This window comes from Alexandromys fortis, unplaced genomic scaffold, assembly GCF_014885135.2.
Source record: "Alexandromys fortis isolate MF-2015 unplaced genomic scaffold, M_Fortis_MF-2015_v1.1 scaffold_619, whole genome shotgun sequence".
Taxonomy (NCBI): domain Eukaryota; kingdom Metazoa; phylum Chordata; class Mammalia; order Rodentia; family Cricetidae; genus Alexandromys; species Alexandromys fortis.
Genome location: NW_026068493.1, coordinates 16355 through 30803, shown reverse-complemented (window position 1 = coordinate 30803; position 14449 = coordinate 16355). Strand labels below are relative to the sequence as shown.

Here is a 14449-nt window from a genome sequence, read left to right as displayed (position 1 = left end):
GGGGGGGGGGGGAATGTGACAGGAGCCTTCAGTATTCCTTCAACACCAGGTGACAGGCGGGTTTGAAGTCCAGCCCTCTGAAGAATGTTAGAAAGCTCTGGAATTCATGGACTTCCCTGAGCTATGGGGTGCAGGCCTCACTGTGTTTACAGTGGAAAATCCCTGTAGGCAGTGTGGGAGTGTAATAGAGACACTGTTTGAATTTGCAGGGGCTCTGGATTGGGGAGAGTGATAGGAAACAGTCCTGCTGTTCCCACATGGATCATGAGATGTCTCTTGACTCCATTTTTAACAGATTATTTTCTCATCATGAAATGGCATCTTTTAAATTTTTTTAAATGGCTTTTTTTTTTCTTGTTAATGAACAAAACCAAAAATTTTCCTCAAAATATAACAGGACAGGGAACAACTTTTCCTAATTTTCATTGGTTGTCTTTGCCTTTAGATTTACTTTAACCCTGGGGAGGAGGGCTATGTATGTGAATGTCAGCGTCCAGTGGGTTGGATCCTGGAGGCTGGAGTTGCACATGGTTGTGAGCTTCCTGTCATGGGTGCTGGGATTTGAACTCAGGTCCTCTGGGGAAGCAAGTATCAATCCTAACCAATGAACCATCTATCGCTTCAGCTCCCCAAGGGTTAGGGTTAGGGTTAAGGTTAGGGTTAGGGTTAGGTCCTTCTATGTACCATATAGTACGTGAAGGATTGCAATTCTGTAAAAATCCCTCGGCTCATTTGAGAGATAATCACTGGAAATGTAATTTCTCAAAAGCTTTCCTATTATGTCCAGAAGATGCCACTAACCAGAGTGTAATGAATTCTCTGTTGCCCTGAATACATGGATCCTTGAATTCCCGCCCAATTCTCATGCCTGTAGACCAACTGGCTAGATGCCTTGTGGTCCTGCCATTCTGACATGAATCATCAGATGTTACCTGCCTCTACTGGGGGTGGGGTTGAGACGGGGTGTCTCTGTACCTTTGGAGCCGGTCCTGAAACTAGCTCTTGTAGACCAGGCTGTCCTTGAGCTCACAGAAATCCACCTGCCTCTACCTCCCGAGTGTTGGGATTAAAGGTGTGTGCCACCACCGCCCGGCCACCTGCCTCCAATTATAACAGATTATTTTTCTCACCATGAACCATCTATCTCTCCAGCTCCCCAAGGGTGGCATACATAGTTAACTTATTCACTGCATTAGGAATTTATTCCACCCTGTCTGCATGTTCCACCATCTCATTCTATAACTGCTTCTTACAAGAGAAAATTCTCCTGTGGATATTTTTTTTGCCCACTCACAAGGAAGGACTCAAGGACACTTTCTTTCACCAGTGGGTGTGCTTCTTCAAGCAACGAGACAATTCAAATCTCTGAGTTTCCCGTTTTAGTAAGTTGCACGATGTTTTTATTTGCCCCAAGTCAGCTAAGCACCTGAAGAGAACACCTGTCTGTGCATGTCTGAGAAACTGATGAGTTCCACAAAACTCTGGCCATGTGCACATCTGATATCCTGGTATAATGTCTCAGACTGTAGCCTAGAAGCAACTGCAGAATTGGAAGGGAAACATCACTGACCAAGTTGTGTTTATGATACTCATATAAGAGCACAAAGTGGGGAGAAGGTCATATTAAGCTAAAAAAGAGAGAAATTTCACACATCTTCTTTGCAGAATAGTGGGGGAGCATCAATGTGGGATAAAAGGGAAGCTTTTGTCTCCTAATGTTCTCTTAGTTACAGCGTACACCATCCCAGGAATATGCTCCTGGCAAAAACAGATCTCAAATCTCTTGGAGTCTGGAGGTGGTGTGGAGGTTTGAATAAGAATGACCCCCATAGGCTCACATATTTGAATGCTTAGTCTCCAGGGAGGGGCACTCTTTGAGAAGGCTTAGGTGGTGTGGTTCCTTGTTGGAGTAGATGTGGCATCATTGGAGCAAGAAGGGCACTGGGGGTGGGCTTTGAATTTCAAAATCCCATGCCAGCCCAGTGTCAACCTCTCTCTCCCTGTGGATCAGGTAATAGAACTCTCAGCTACTTCTCCAACACCATGTCTGCCTGCATGCCACCATGCTCCCTGCCGTGATGGTAACAGACCAACCTCAGAATGTATAAGCAAGGCACGTGAATGCTTTCTTTGATAAGAGTGGCCTTGCTCATGGTGTCTCTTCAAAGCGATAGAACACTGACCACGACAGATGGCATTTCGTAAATTCCTGTGTACTCAAGGTCTTTACAGTTTCAGTTTACCAGGTGTATCCATGAAGAGGGTCAAAAGGAGACTACTGTCTTCTGAAGAGCACATTATTTTAGACAAGTAACTTGAATGGCCTCCTGCTCGCCCCAAATGTCACACAGTAGTCTCTTGTATTAATGACTTGGAACAGATTCTAGTCAATGCATTATGGGTATTCAACCAGCCCCAATTCTCCCTCTGCAGCTGCTGATGGGGCAGAGGAAATCCCTTACAGGACGGTGGTAGTTTGAATGAGGTCGGTCCCCATAAGCTCCTATGGTTAATGTTTCAATGGTGGATGGTTTAAGACAGATTAGGATGTGTGGCCCTATTGGACGAGGTTTGTCACTGGGGGTGTGAGTTCTGATGTCTCAAAGCCCTCTGCCCCTTCCTGTGATCAGGATGTAAACTATCAGTTACTGCTTCAGTGCCCTGCCAGGCTGCCTGCTGCCATGCTGCCCACAGTGATGGTACTGGACTAACCCTCTGACACTGACAGCAAGCTCCCAATTTAATGCTGTGTTCTGTAAACTCCCTTCAACACAGCGCCTCTTCCCAGCAATAGAACAGTAGCTCAGACAATGGCCTGTGGCGGTCAAGGGACTTGGGGTTCCTGCCTCTTTTCTTCTGTGTTATCTCTTCTTGTAGGACTCAGGGGATAATTTCTTTTTCTAGTTAGTGGCTCTAAAATGATGGGGAGGTAAAAGAAATACTTTGGAGATCTTCCTGGAACAGAGAAGGGCCCCCAAGCTAGGTCCACATCGTAAGGGTGAATACATATTACATCTGAACAATATGCAGACCATATTCATGGAAAAGTACCTGGCAAACACACCACAAACACCATGGAAGCATACATGGTAATCACACCACAAACACCAGGTTGCTCTTGGAAGTCCCCAGCAGGCATGGTGCAACACAATGGCAGTGACTGACCAGGATACAACTTGTCTGGCAGGGAGCCATCTGGGGGCTGTACCACAGCCTCCTGGAGAGGGGATGGAAAGTCTAGGAAATTCATCCATCCCAGTGTCAGGGAATTCAATGTGACCACCACATTCATATTCTCTACAGAGCACCAACCACTCTGTATCCCGTGTGCACTGCCCACTTTTCACTCAGGGAGGATGAAGTGAGTTGTGGAGCACTACAGTTGCTGCAGTCCATAAATGGAACTGCTCTATATGTGTGCCAGCTTTCCAAACACACTAAAAACGCATTGCTATTCCATAAAATATCAGCCCTTTTAAAGAAAATAAATGTAGGCATGTAGTTTGATTGCCACCTCCTGGCCATAGTGGGAACTACATCAGTGAAAATCCTGGGCCCAGTAGATTCTGTGGTTGGGAGGGAGGGAACATTGGCTGTGACCTGGACTTGAAGGGACTTTACCTCTGGAGATAAGGCAGTGTTTTTCACCTCATTATATTTTCCTGGCACATAAACCTTAACATCTTAGGTATATCAAATTGGAGACCAATCCCAGTCTAAGGCTAACATAATGCAGCCTCATTAGATAGAGATGGTGGAGCTCTGTGTGTAAACACGAACACACACACACACACACACACACACACACACACACACACACCACACACGCATGCACACAGTATCAGAATAGATTCCATTAGTCTTTACTGCTCCAGAAACTGAACAAAATGACTTCTTCTGAAGTATGGAAGGTGTATAATACTTTATCCAATGTGTGATTGTGGGTTCGTGCATGCCTGTGAGTGCGTGTGCAATTGTGTGCATGTGTGCATATGTGTGTGTGTGTGTGCGTGCATACATGCATGTGGTCAGGGGACAGAAGACAGCCTCTGGTGTTGTACTTCAGGCGCCATCCCCCTGAAGTTTACTTAGACAAGGTTTCTCACTGGCCTGGAACATGCAAGGCAGGCTGGGTTGGCTGGTCAGCACACTCCAGGGATGGGCTCGCCTCCACTTTCACACACAAGCATCTCCCACCACAATTGCTACTTTTTCTGCTGTAGTTTAACTTCATTTTCTTGATGATGCTCTCTAGGGATGGAACTCAGGGCCTCATGCCCACAAGGCCAGCCCTTTACTGATTTAGCTGTCTCCCCAGCCCCGCTTTTACCACCCGAGCACAAGTATTTTCTCAGTTTACACTTTAAAGTACTTTCCTTCCTGGATACGAAATTTCAAACACCACAGGAAAGCACTTATAGTGCCATAAGTAAATCTGTGCCTGTTGCTGGGCTGATTCCTACCCCTAAGGCACAGGACTGTCTGCAGGGAAGTCTCTGGAGAATGAGCTATGTGAGTACAGTCCCAGCTGCCATTTTCTGCGCGCCTTGCTGTATGTGGTGGTGAAGAAGTCACTTCCCCATTTAGGGGATGGTAATCTTTAATGTGTCTGCCAGGGGCGCACAGGGCTGTGCCTCTCATTTGATGGAAAGAGGATGGTTTCCCATGACAGAACTAAGCTGAAACTTTCCCACAGTGAATGGAATGATAATAGTCCTGATATCTACCTTGTGTCTTTAGTGCAGAGTCTCACGGAGCAGCCCAGCCCAGCCTGGGACTCTTCCCCTTCCTCCCCCAGCCTTCAGAGTGCTGCTGGTCTTCCCAGCTTAGCACACTGCCCCAGCTCAAGTATTCATTTTAATGTAAACACATTCTTAATGCTACTGTTTTCTTCTCGGCCCAGTAACATTTTCATTCCATTTTCTACATGTGTATTGTTGAATTCCCAAGAAATAAGTAATTTTATCATCGAATTCCTTGCAAAAATTTATTTTATAATGATCCACATGTCTTGAAAAACCATGTTTTCTAAGATTGCTATTCTCAGAAATTTAGCATTTTGTGAGATATTTCTGGTTTATGTTTGGTTTTCATTTTGAGGAAGGGCCTCTCTATCCTATTCAGGCTGTTTTGAAACTTCTTAGCACTAATGATCCTGTAACCCTAGTGTTCAAATAGCTGGAAGTGCACGCATTTACCACATAATGCTGATGACAACTGTTCTCATTACTGTCTGACATTTGAGCATTTTTCTTTAACATTTCACTATTGTTTTATGTTGTATATTATTTAAAAATGTACATAACTTAATAATAGTTATGTTGTGTATATTTCTGTGTGTATGTACACATGAATGCAGGTTCGTACAAAGGTCAGGAGAGGTCACATCTTCCTGGAGCTGAGGTATGGTCCATCACAGATGTTGGAAATGGATGCTAGATACAGACCTTGCATCTTCAGCAATAATAGAATGCACTCTTAACCACTGAACATCTCTCCTGCAAGACTGTAGACTGTTAAAGTCTGTTAGCCATTTTACTGTGCATATATTTTAAATTCCACTGTGTTTTCCTCTTGGCTCAATAACCTAAAGCTGATTCTTCTTCTTCTTTTTGGTTAGACTTTAGTTTTACTTTTTATTATGTATGCTTGTCTGTCTGTCTGTCTTTCTGTGGTATGCACATGATTGGCAGAGGCATTGACTCCTGATGGAGCTGGAGTTAAAGGCAGTTGTGAGCTATCTGCCATGGGTGCTGGGAGCCATACTCTCATGAACAGTATTGACTCTCATGTCTCTTTCCTCCTCCCTCTATGCCTTGAGTGCTGGTATTACAGGTGAGGGTGAACATGCCCAGAGGGTCAAAGAACACAGAGCATTTTCCATTCTAGGCAATCATTCTACCACATGTGCTATGTCGCCTGTCCCCATACTGTGGCTTTTTAAATTCACCAATGACTTCTTTTCATGGTATAGCATTCTTATTTTTCAGCTACCAGAGAAATCAAGAATATAGCTAGGAATGTGGGCACAGCCAGGTGAGCCATAGCAGTGTCTAGGGAACACTTTTAAAAATCCCCAAATGTGCTCCCACCACATTTGTGAAGAGCTGGGGACAGGGCCACAGATGCTGGGCAGATCTAAGTGCTACAGCATGCTCGAGTCCAGACTCTGGCAAGGACATCATGATCTTGAAAGCAAGTCTCCTGCCAGCAAACCTACCTTAGATGCCCAGCTTCCTCAAAGGTAAGCAACAAGGGACTGGAGGCTGCTGTTGTACTGTCTGTGGTTGTGTGTACAGAACAATGACCCAGACCCTGCAGAAGAATCACAAAACAGGAAAAAGGTTGGTCAAAGGATCAGACACATCCTTAAGATGAGTGATGAAGATATAAAAAAAACCAATTTGGAAATATAGCATATTGTGTGAATACAGAAATGACGGAGAAAGAAGAACAGGGTTCCGCTTGCACAGAGATGTAAGTGTGGGTGTCCTGATGTGGGGCTGTGCCTCCATAGGAGTATGGGGACAATGATGAAGGGGTCCCAGACATATCTGAGGAGTCGGATTCTGTGTTTAGATGTCTGTACAGCAGTGGTTCTCAGTGTTCCTAATGCTGTGACGTGACTCTTAATACAGTCCCTCATGTGTGGTGATCCCAACCAGAAAATTATTTCTGTTGTTACATCATCGCTGTAAAGTTGTTACAGTCCAGAATCACAATGAAAATAGTTTTGGGGATAGACGATTGCTGAAGAGGTCACAAGTCACAGGCTGAGAACCACTGTTCTAGAATCAGAGAGATGTGGAACCTTCCTAGCCCCAGAAACTTTGGTTCCCTGAGCCTGGATGTGCTGGACCCATTTTCCAAACACAGGCTGGGCATACTGTGAGGAGAAAACAGAAGGAGACCCTGTGCTCTGAGCCCTGCTCCCCAGTCTGTAAATGTGAGCATTAGAATGCTCACCTACTGATTTTAGGGGCCTTTAGTTATAATATCTGCTTTAAATACCAGTCAGAAGTTTTTGCGTATTTGGCAGACTAATGTTGATGTATGCAATTGGAATTACAGGCTGGCCTTGAACTCAGACATCATAGTGTCTCTGTCTCGTGAGTCCTGGGATTAAATATGTGTGCCACGCCCACCTGTCAAAAATATGCATTTCTAAAGGCAGTCTTCTTCTGGAGAAAGAATAGGGACAAGCAGTAGCTGCAGCACCTAGAGACTGATTTCACCTTGACTCTGCCTAAAGCCTACTCACTTGCTTCATCTGTCAAACTGCCAAGAGCAGTGCATGCTGTAGAACAGCCATTTTCAAAAATACATTAAATGTTATATTCGCTTTTCATTAGACAAATGTTAGATTCTTATTCTTTTGGAAATTCTGCTACAGTTAGTTGTACTTAGAAAAGTTTACATCTGGAAGTTATTCATCAGCTGACACGTTGTTAAATTACTGAGTTTTACAATAACTAGTTTGGGTATTCAAACTATTCTGTGTCAAATACACGCGGAACAACTGATGTCAGTAAACGGAAGCACTGTGTCTCCATGCGGTCAGAAAAATCCAGAGATGTTAGAGCAATGTCTCCACAAGGAAAATGCACAGCGCATACATGTGCTATCTGCCCTCTCCCAGACAAGGCTGCTCAGGGCGGCTCTCCAGCTGATCACTGCAGCATGGCTTCATCCCTCCTTCAATCCACTTCCATCCCTCCCCTGTCTTCTGAAACATCTGCACTGTCTCCACACACTCCCTCATCTCGCCCTCCTCAGGCCTTTCTCTATGCAGTGCCAAGTCACCTTCCACCAAAAGGAATCAAATCATGTCAATTCCATAACTTACGTTCCACACTGATCATATAATCCAAATGTCATACACCGCTGAAAACGACACACATCTTCCTTTCTATCCTATCCCCAAGCAGTGTCCACATTGTCTTCAAGGTTCTGGCCACTGGCCTTGTCCTCTCCTCTTAGATCCACTGTTCTCCATGGGGGCAAGCACGCCCACAACATGGTTTGTGCACAGCCTTGCTTCTTTTTGTCATTCAGGACTCAGATCACATGCTAACTTCTGAAACCTTTGAGGGGTAACATCACGTACAACAATCCCAATCACAACTATTTCCTATCCTCTTTATGATATTTAAAACAGAAATAATACATGAAATTGCTCTGATTACTGATTTCATCTGCTTCCTGACAGTTTACCTATCTAACACAATATACAAGGACCCCTGCTAGTCTTCTCAGTGCAGGAACAAGGAGCTCACAAAAGAGGCCAGTATGTGACTATCTGGATAAACATACATGAACGAATTCATTTGTCTATTTGATATGCCATGTAAGACACTGGTATTTAAGAGAACATGGTATGGAATTAAGCAGTCTGTGACTCCATATCCTAGAGGACAGAATATCAAACACAGTAGCAATACTTTTTAACATGGACAGCCATCAGAAAGAAGTGGCTATGCCACACCCCACTTCCCAGGGAATGATTCGGTGTCTGTTGTGGACCCAGATATCTACCATTTTAATAAGGACTCCCTGCAAATGTGAGGCAGTAATGCATGGCCCATTCAGGGAAATGGTCTGATAGGGATGGCTTCCATTTCAGTCCTGGTCATGTAAAGGGACCCCTACAGGGTTCAGTCATCTGGGGAGTCTATGAATACCATTGTTCCACAGTGTGCTGCTATTGCTGCTACCTACTCAACAGGATGTGTTCTTACAAGACATCACAGATCCCCTGCTGGTCACACGGAAGGGAAGAGAAAAGGAAATGACTCACCTGGTGAGTCCCACATGATCTTGTCACTCTTGCTAGGTAACAGACTGACAAGACCACACCACACTTGGTTCTTCTCCAGGAGCTGGTTCTGCATGGAGAGTTCACAGTTTTCTCCCTGTTCTACTAGAAGGCAGAGAAAGGGGAGAGAAAGCTCATGGAGAGGGGAGGAAGGCAGATGAGAATGCTCATGCACTCTACTGTACTGAACATAGGGATGGAGTAGTCTGTCTGCATCCAGTCAAGTCAAAGATGTGCAGTGACATTTTCCTCTTATTTGTTCATCTCACAGATCCTTCCTGTACACACACACACACACACATACACACACTCACACACACATATACACACACACACACTGGTGGCACTGATGACTCTCACATACTGAACACAAGGGCTCATGTCAGCTTCTTGTCAACCTTCTGCGTGTTCTCTCTGCCTTCCTGTTGTTCTTCTCATAGAAGAGACCTGACATTGACAGACAGAGGAGACAAAGTGTCACTGACAGCTAGCATTTGCTGGTGATTACTGTCTTCACAGGGGTGGTCCGATAATCCAGAATTCTAGGCAGATAACAAGTGAAGAGCAAATACACTTGAATGTGTGTCCTCACACGGGCATGTTATGTGATAATTTAAGCATCACAATATATAATGATCACAAAAGAGGACTCCTTTAAGAAATGGGTGTTTCTGAGTAGACACAAATGCATGAGTAAATCCATTAATAATCAAAAGAAAAAAAGGGAAACTTTACTCAAAGACAAGCAATGCTTGTAGACTAGTAACTGCTCAGGGAAGTAGGTATCAGAGCAACCCTTAGCAGGAGTCATGGTAATAATTAATATGGCAAAACCATCCATAAAACACCCAGTATGTACAGTCCACAGAAGACACTGCTAAAATCTGAGTAACTGGATGGGAAAACAAGAGGGAAAACACAGGAGTAATAACCTTGACCATTTTGTGTTGGGAAAAATAATATTAGATATTTTGAAAATAATTACCTAAGTATTCTACATAGTACAAACCTTTCTGGAGTTACACATACATACCTAACTCCTCACATGTATCCCCTTCTTTCTCTCCACCGTGATCTCAGCACCTCCCTGATGGAGCTGGCTGGGAGGTAAAGGACTATCTCTATGATTCCAAAGATTCCATTTGGGCAAACATTTGACCTGGGGCTGCCTTAGAAATTTTCCCTCTAATTGGGTGTTGGACATTTGTTTCTTTTCTCATAATTCACTTGCAACTTCAAAATACTGAAATTGAAACAAAAGCAAATATATTTTATCAAAGACATTTTCATCATAGAGAAAGAAACCTAACATTTCAACCTAAAAGAGAGCTTCTGTTAAAATCTACCACAGACAGTTGACCACAGTGAAATGTGTGGAAGCTGTAATATAAAATCCCTATCACTGGAGATAGCTTCAGGAAATATAAAATAATTAGGAAAACTCTGCCCGCTTCTCTGTAGTGCCTAGACACTGAATGGGACAAATCATGGCTGAGAGAGAGTAAAGATGTATAGATTCGTCCACTGTGGTGATATTTTGTTTCTTCCATGACAATAAAGCTTGCCTGAGGATCAGTGTGTGCTGATAGCCACTAGTTAGCCATAGAGGCCAGGCAGTGGTGGCACTCACCTTTCCCAACACTCAGGAGGTACAGGCAAATGGATCTCTGGGAGTTCAAGGCCACCCTGGGTTACTCTAGATTGATCCAGTCTACAACAGAAAGAGAGTCAGGCAGTGGTGACTCACACTTTTCGTCCCAGGGTTTGTTGAAGAGAGGAATATAAGGGGGGGGGCGATGCAGGAGCTCCAGGCATTCAGTCTGAGGTCTTTTAGAGGCAGGACGCTCCATTCGGTCTGAGAATTTCATAGGGGAAAGAACTGGAAGCTGGCTGCTTTGCTGTTCTGATCTTATAGATTCAACCTCCTAATATCTGACTCCAGATTTTATTATTAAGACCAATTAGAATTCAGAATTCACTCTGCAATCACCTTCATGCAATGGAAGATACAGGTGTCTGTTCTCCTCATACAGACCTACAGTTCCAGTGCAATACTAACAGAACTCTAACAGACTTTTCATAAACTAATGGGCTTATCCTGAAACTCACAGTGAATATGAAGAAGCCCAGCTTAAAAACACCTTCAAAAGGAACAAACTTGGAGGATGAACACATGACTTCAAACTCCTTATAAACCTAGAGAAATGAAGACAGCCTGCCTCATTGGTTATGACAATAAAGTGAGAGAATGTCCACTCTTCCAAATATATGTTAGAAACATATTTTCCTTACCTGGGAAAATGAATGTTGGAAATTGTGTATCAGATGACAGTCTTCTTGTTTCCAGAATACAGAAAGCTCCAAAAATAGCCACTAAGAAATTAGACAATTCACGAAATCAAACTTGGCCAGAAGGGTGAGTAGATGCTCCACTAAGAGAAACATAAAGCATCAACATCCTTAACACTTAGGGAAGAGAGACAGGTGACTCTGAGGGGACTCTCGACACCCCTATAAAATACTCAGAAATAAAGACTTGTCATACAAAGACCTGGCAGGTTGTGGAGAATGAAAGTCTCATACCAACTTTTGGTGGCCATGGAAAACGGGACAGAGACTTGGAAAAGTATTTCTCAGTTTCTTCATATGTTAATTGTCATCTGACCATCACAACCCCAAACATATAACCTGGAGAAAGAGGACATATTTTCTTTTAAAGACTTATTTATTTCATTTCACACCAGCTTTATATACAAGACATTGAAATTGAAAACAAACTAAACAACAGGCAACAGTTAAAAGACTCATTTCCCAAAACTGACATGGCAACTCCCAACTGTAACTCCAGTGCCAAGGGATCCGAAGTTTTCTCTTGGCTTCCAAGGGCACCAGGCATGAATGTGCTCTTCATACATATATGTAGGCAAACATATATACACATAAAATAAAAAGAAATTTTAAAATATTTAGTGTAGCTATACATTGCTACACCATTTAATGTTAAGAGTGAACAATTATCATGGGCAACAAAATAGATAAATTTAAACATATATGCAAGATGAGTGAACGCCAGATGTTTCTAAACTCTGATTCTATCCTAATACATTCCAGTATATACAAATTGGTTGATAATGGCAGATTGTTGTATTTTCCTGAAGACAGGGTAGGGCAGTGGTTAGGATTGAAAACCTAACTAACATAGAAATGAAACCTTCTGGATTGGTCAATAATAATGAAACTTGCACCTACCTGAGTATAAGAAGATGTCTATTTTCATTATGGGGCAAAGTAGAAAAATAGTAATTACGTTTAATATTTGATGACTTGGACTTCAGAGATGGCCCCATGGTTAAGAGGACTTGTTGCTCTTACAGAAGACCTGGGCTGGGTTCTCAGCACTCACTTGGTGGCCCACAATGGCCTGCATATCTCTTTCTAGGGGAAACAACACCCGTTTCTATCCAAAGCAGCACACCCTGATCCTGAAACCAGAGCAAAAGAAACATGCACTGATTCTGAGACTAGAATCAATTCACTGACCCTGGAACCAGAGCCCAACGTTTAAAAAAGGCCAGTGAAATAAACACACTTTGCCCCTGAAACCAAAGCCACAGAAACACACTCTTCCACTTACCAATACGGCAAAACAAACTAAACATTCTGTCAGCATAAAACCAACCAATCCCTGAGCAGGAAAACAAGCTGACCACTGAGCACAAAACCAACCTGTACCTTTTCAGTTGGGAGCTGCCTTTCCTACTCTTGCAGGGGCAGCCACCTCCTGGATTCTTTCCTCCCAGTGAATCTCTTGAATGAGGCTTGGGTGAGACCTTCTTTGTCTAAGAAGAACAGAGAAGCAATGACTTCAACTGGAGACGAGCAGAGGAGAGGGGAGCAGAACTGGAAAAGCTTCTCCTAGCAGAGCAGACTTGTTACTCTTCTGAGGATCTAAGCAGAGCTCTAACAACTTAGCTGGGAAAACCCTCCCCTACCAGAGCAGAGCTGTTAATCTGGGGGAAACTTTCCCTGAAGCAGGGCTGTGAGCTCCTATGTTTAAGGTGAATTTGGGGTATTCCTTGGCTCCTGACTGCCATGATCCTTTTCCATCTGAGCAGCAATGCTTACAATATACACACAATTTTTAAAACATTGAAGTCATTGGGAGCAAGGAAGATATCCCCAGGCTGCCTGATACAATTCTATTCAGGCAGGTGCCAGTCACCCACAGGCCAGCCTGCATTGTCAAAGCCTGGGCTGGCGGGAAGACATTCACAGGTCTAACCGGTACTTCAAGGAAGCCATTATGGTGAGCAAAATGTGTGGTGGAGAAATGGGAGAGAAAGAGCAACAGAACTAGGTATGATAAAAGGCGCAATGTCAGACGTGAAGGTGGTGAGCAACAGGCTGAGGAACAACCTAAATACCTTCAAGCTCAGGAACATGGATTCAAAACAAATTTCTTACCCAGACCCAGAAAAACAAATGTAATATGTACTCTCTCATGAGTGACTTTTAGACATAAAGCAAAGAAAAACCAGCTTATTTTCCACAACCCCAGACAACCTAGACAAGAAAGAGGATCCTAAGAGAGACATTCTGGATCTACATAGGAAGGAGAAAAAGACAAGAAGTCCTGAGAAAACTGGGAGTGTGGGGGTCACAGGAGAGGAGGAAGGGGAGACAGTAGGAATGTAGGGAATTGGAGTTAAATATATAGCTCATTAAAAACAATAAAAACCAAACTTCTTAGATATAACAATCCTCTTTTCATAAGTTGAGAAGCTTGTTGTTAGGACGTCCATCAAGTGTCAGCTGTATGCTCTTCCAAGTAATGGGTGATAAATAAAGACAATGCCCTGATGGGGAAACACAAGTTTGAAAACCATGCACCAGATTAAGGACTCCTTGTATCTAGAATACAGAACATCTCACAGATGTCATTAAGGTAAGTGCTACCTATGGGTTTTCATGTAATAGAATAGAGATGATTCTAAGTGACCAAGAGTATTGATTTCATAATAAATATAAATGTATATGAATTCATCAAGCAAAGAAAAATACTCTTCAGGTTGCCTGTTAAGATAAAATCTTAAACTACTGACTTTTAAGCACATACCCCTTAAATGTTACACTGAACACTTAGAAATGAACAAAAAATAGTAGCGAATTACAAATAAAAGGTAACCTGAGATAAAAATACTGATATTTGAGAAGTGCTTAAAAGAATATGCAATTAAGAGATATTTTTCCTTGGGACCCCAATGTCCCAAGGAGGAGCAGAAGGAGGGAGAATATGAGCAAAGAAGTCAGGACCACGAGGGGTGCACCCACCCACTGAGACAGTGGGGCTGATCTATTGGGAGCTCACCAAGGCCAGCTGGACTGCGACTGAAAAAGCATGGGATAAAACCGGACTCTCTGAATATGGCGGACAATGAGGGCTGCTGAGAAGGCAAGGACAATGGCACTGGGTTTTGATCCTACTTCATGTTCTGGCTTTGTGGGAGCATAGCCAGTTTGGATGTTCACCTTCCTAGACCAGGATGGAGCGGGGAGGACTTTGGACTTTCCACAGGGCAGGGAACCCTGACTGCTCTTTGGATTGGAGGGGGAGGGGGAGGAGAGGGGGGGGGG

General features: G+C 43.4%; 2 long non-coding RNA genes across 5 annotated transcripts in view; one reads left to right on the top strand and one right to left on the bottom strand.

The window, feature by feature from the left end:
- The window catches only part of LOC126495788 (uncharacterized), a 21046-nt gene extending 18861 nt beyond the window's left edge, over positions 1-2185 (top strand). The window contains exon 4 of the long non-coding RNA XR_007590224.1: positions 2012-2185. This is a non-coding gene — a long non-coding RNA (uncharacterized lncRNA). The remainder of the gene's footprint in view (positions 1-2011) is intronic.
- The window catches only part of LOC126495789 (uncharacterized), a 31658-nt gene extending 17498 nt beyond the window's left edge, over positions 1-14160 (bottom strand). The window contains exons 1-7 of one of the 4 annotated variants that reach the window (XR_007590227.1): positions 12548-14147; positions 12065-12297; positions 11108-11503; positions 9849-10058; positions 9180-9262; positions 8798-8917; positions 5685-6315 (exon numbers count right to left, since the gene is read on the bottom strand). This is a non-coding gene — a long non-coding RNA (uncharacterized lncRNA). Of the gene's footprint in view, positions 1-5684; positions 6316-8797; positions 8918-9179; positions 9263-9848; positions 10059-11107; positions 12298-12547 lie in introns of those variants that run through there. The other 3 variants (XR_007590229.1, XR_007590228.1, XR_007590226.1) reach the window with 3 other exon arrangements.
- Positions 14161-14449: the final 289 nt, after the last annotated feature.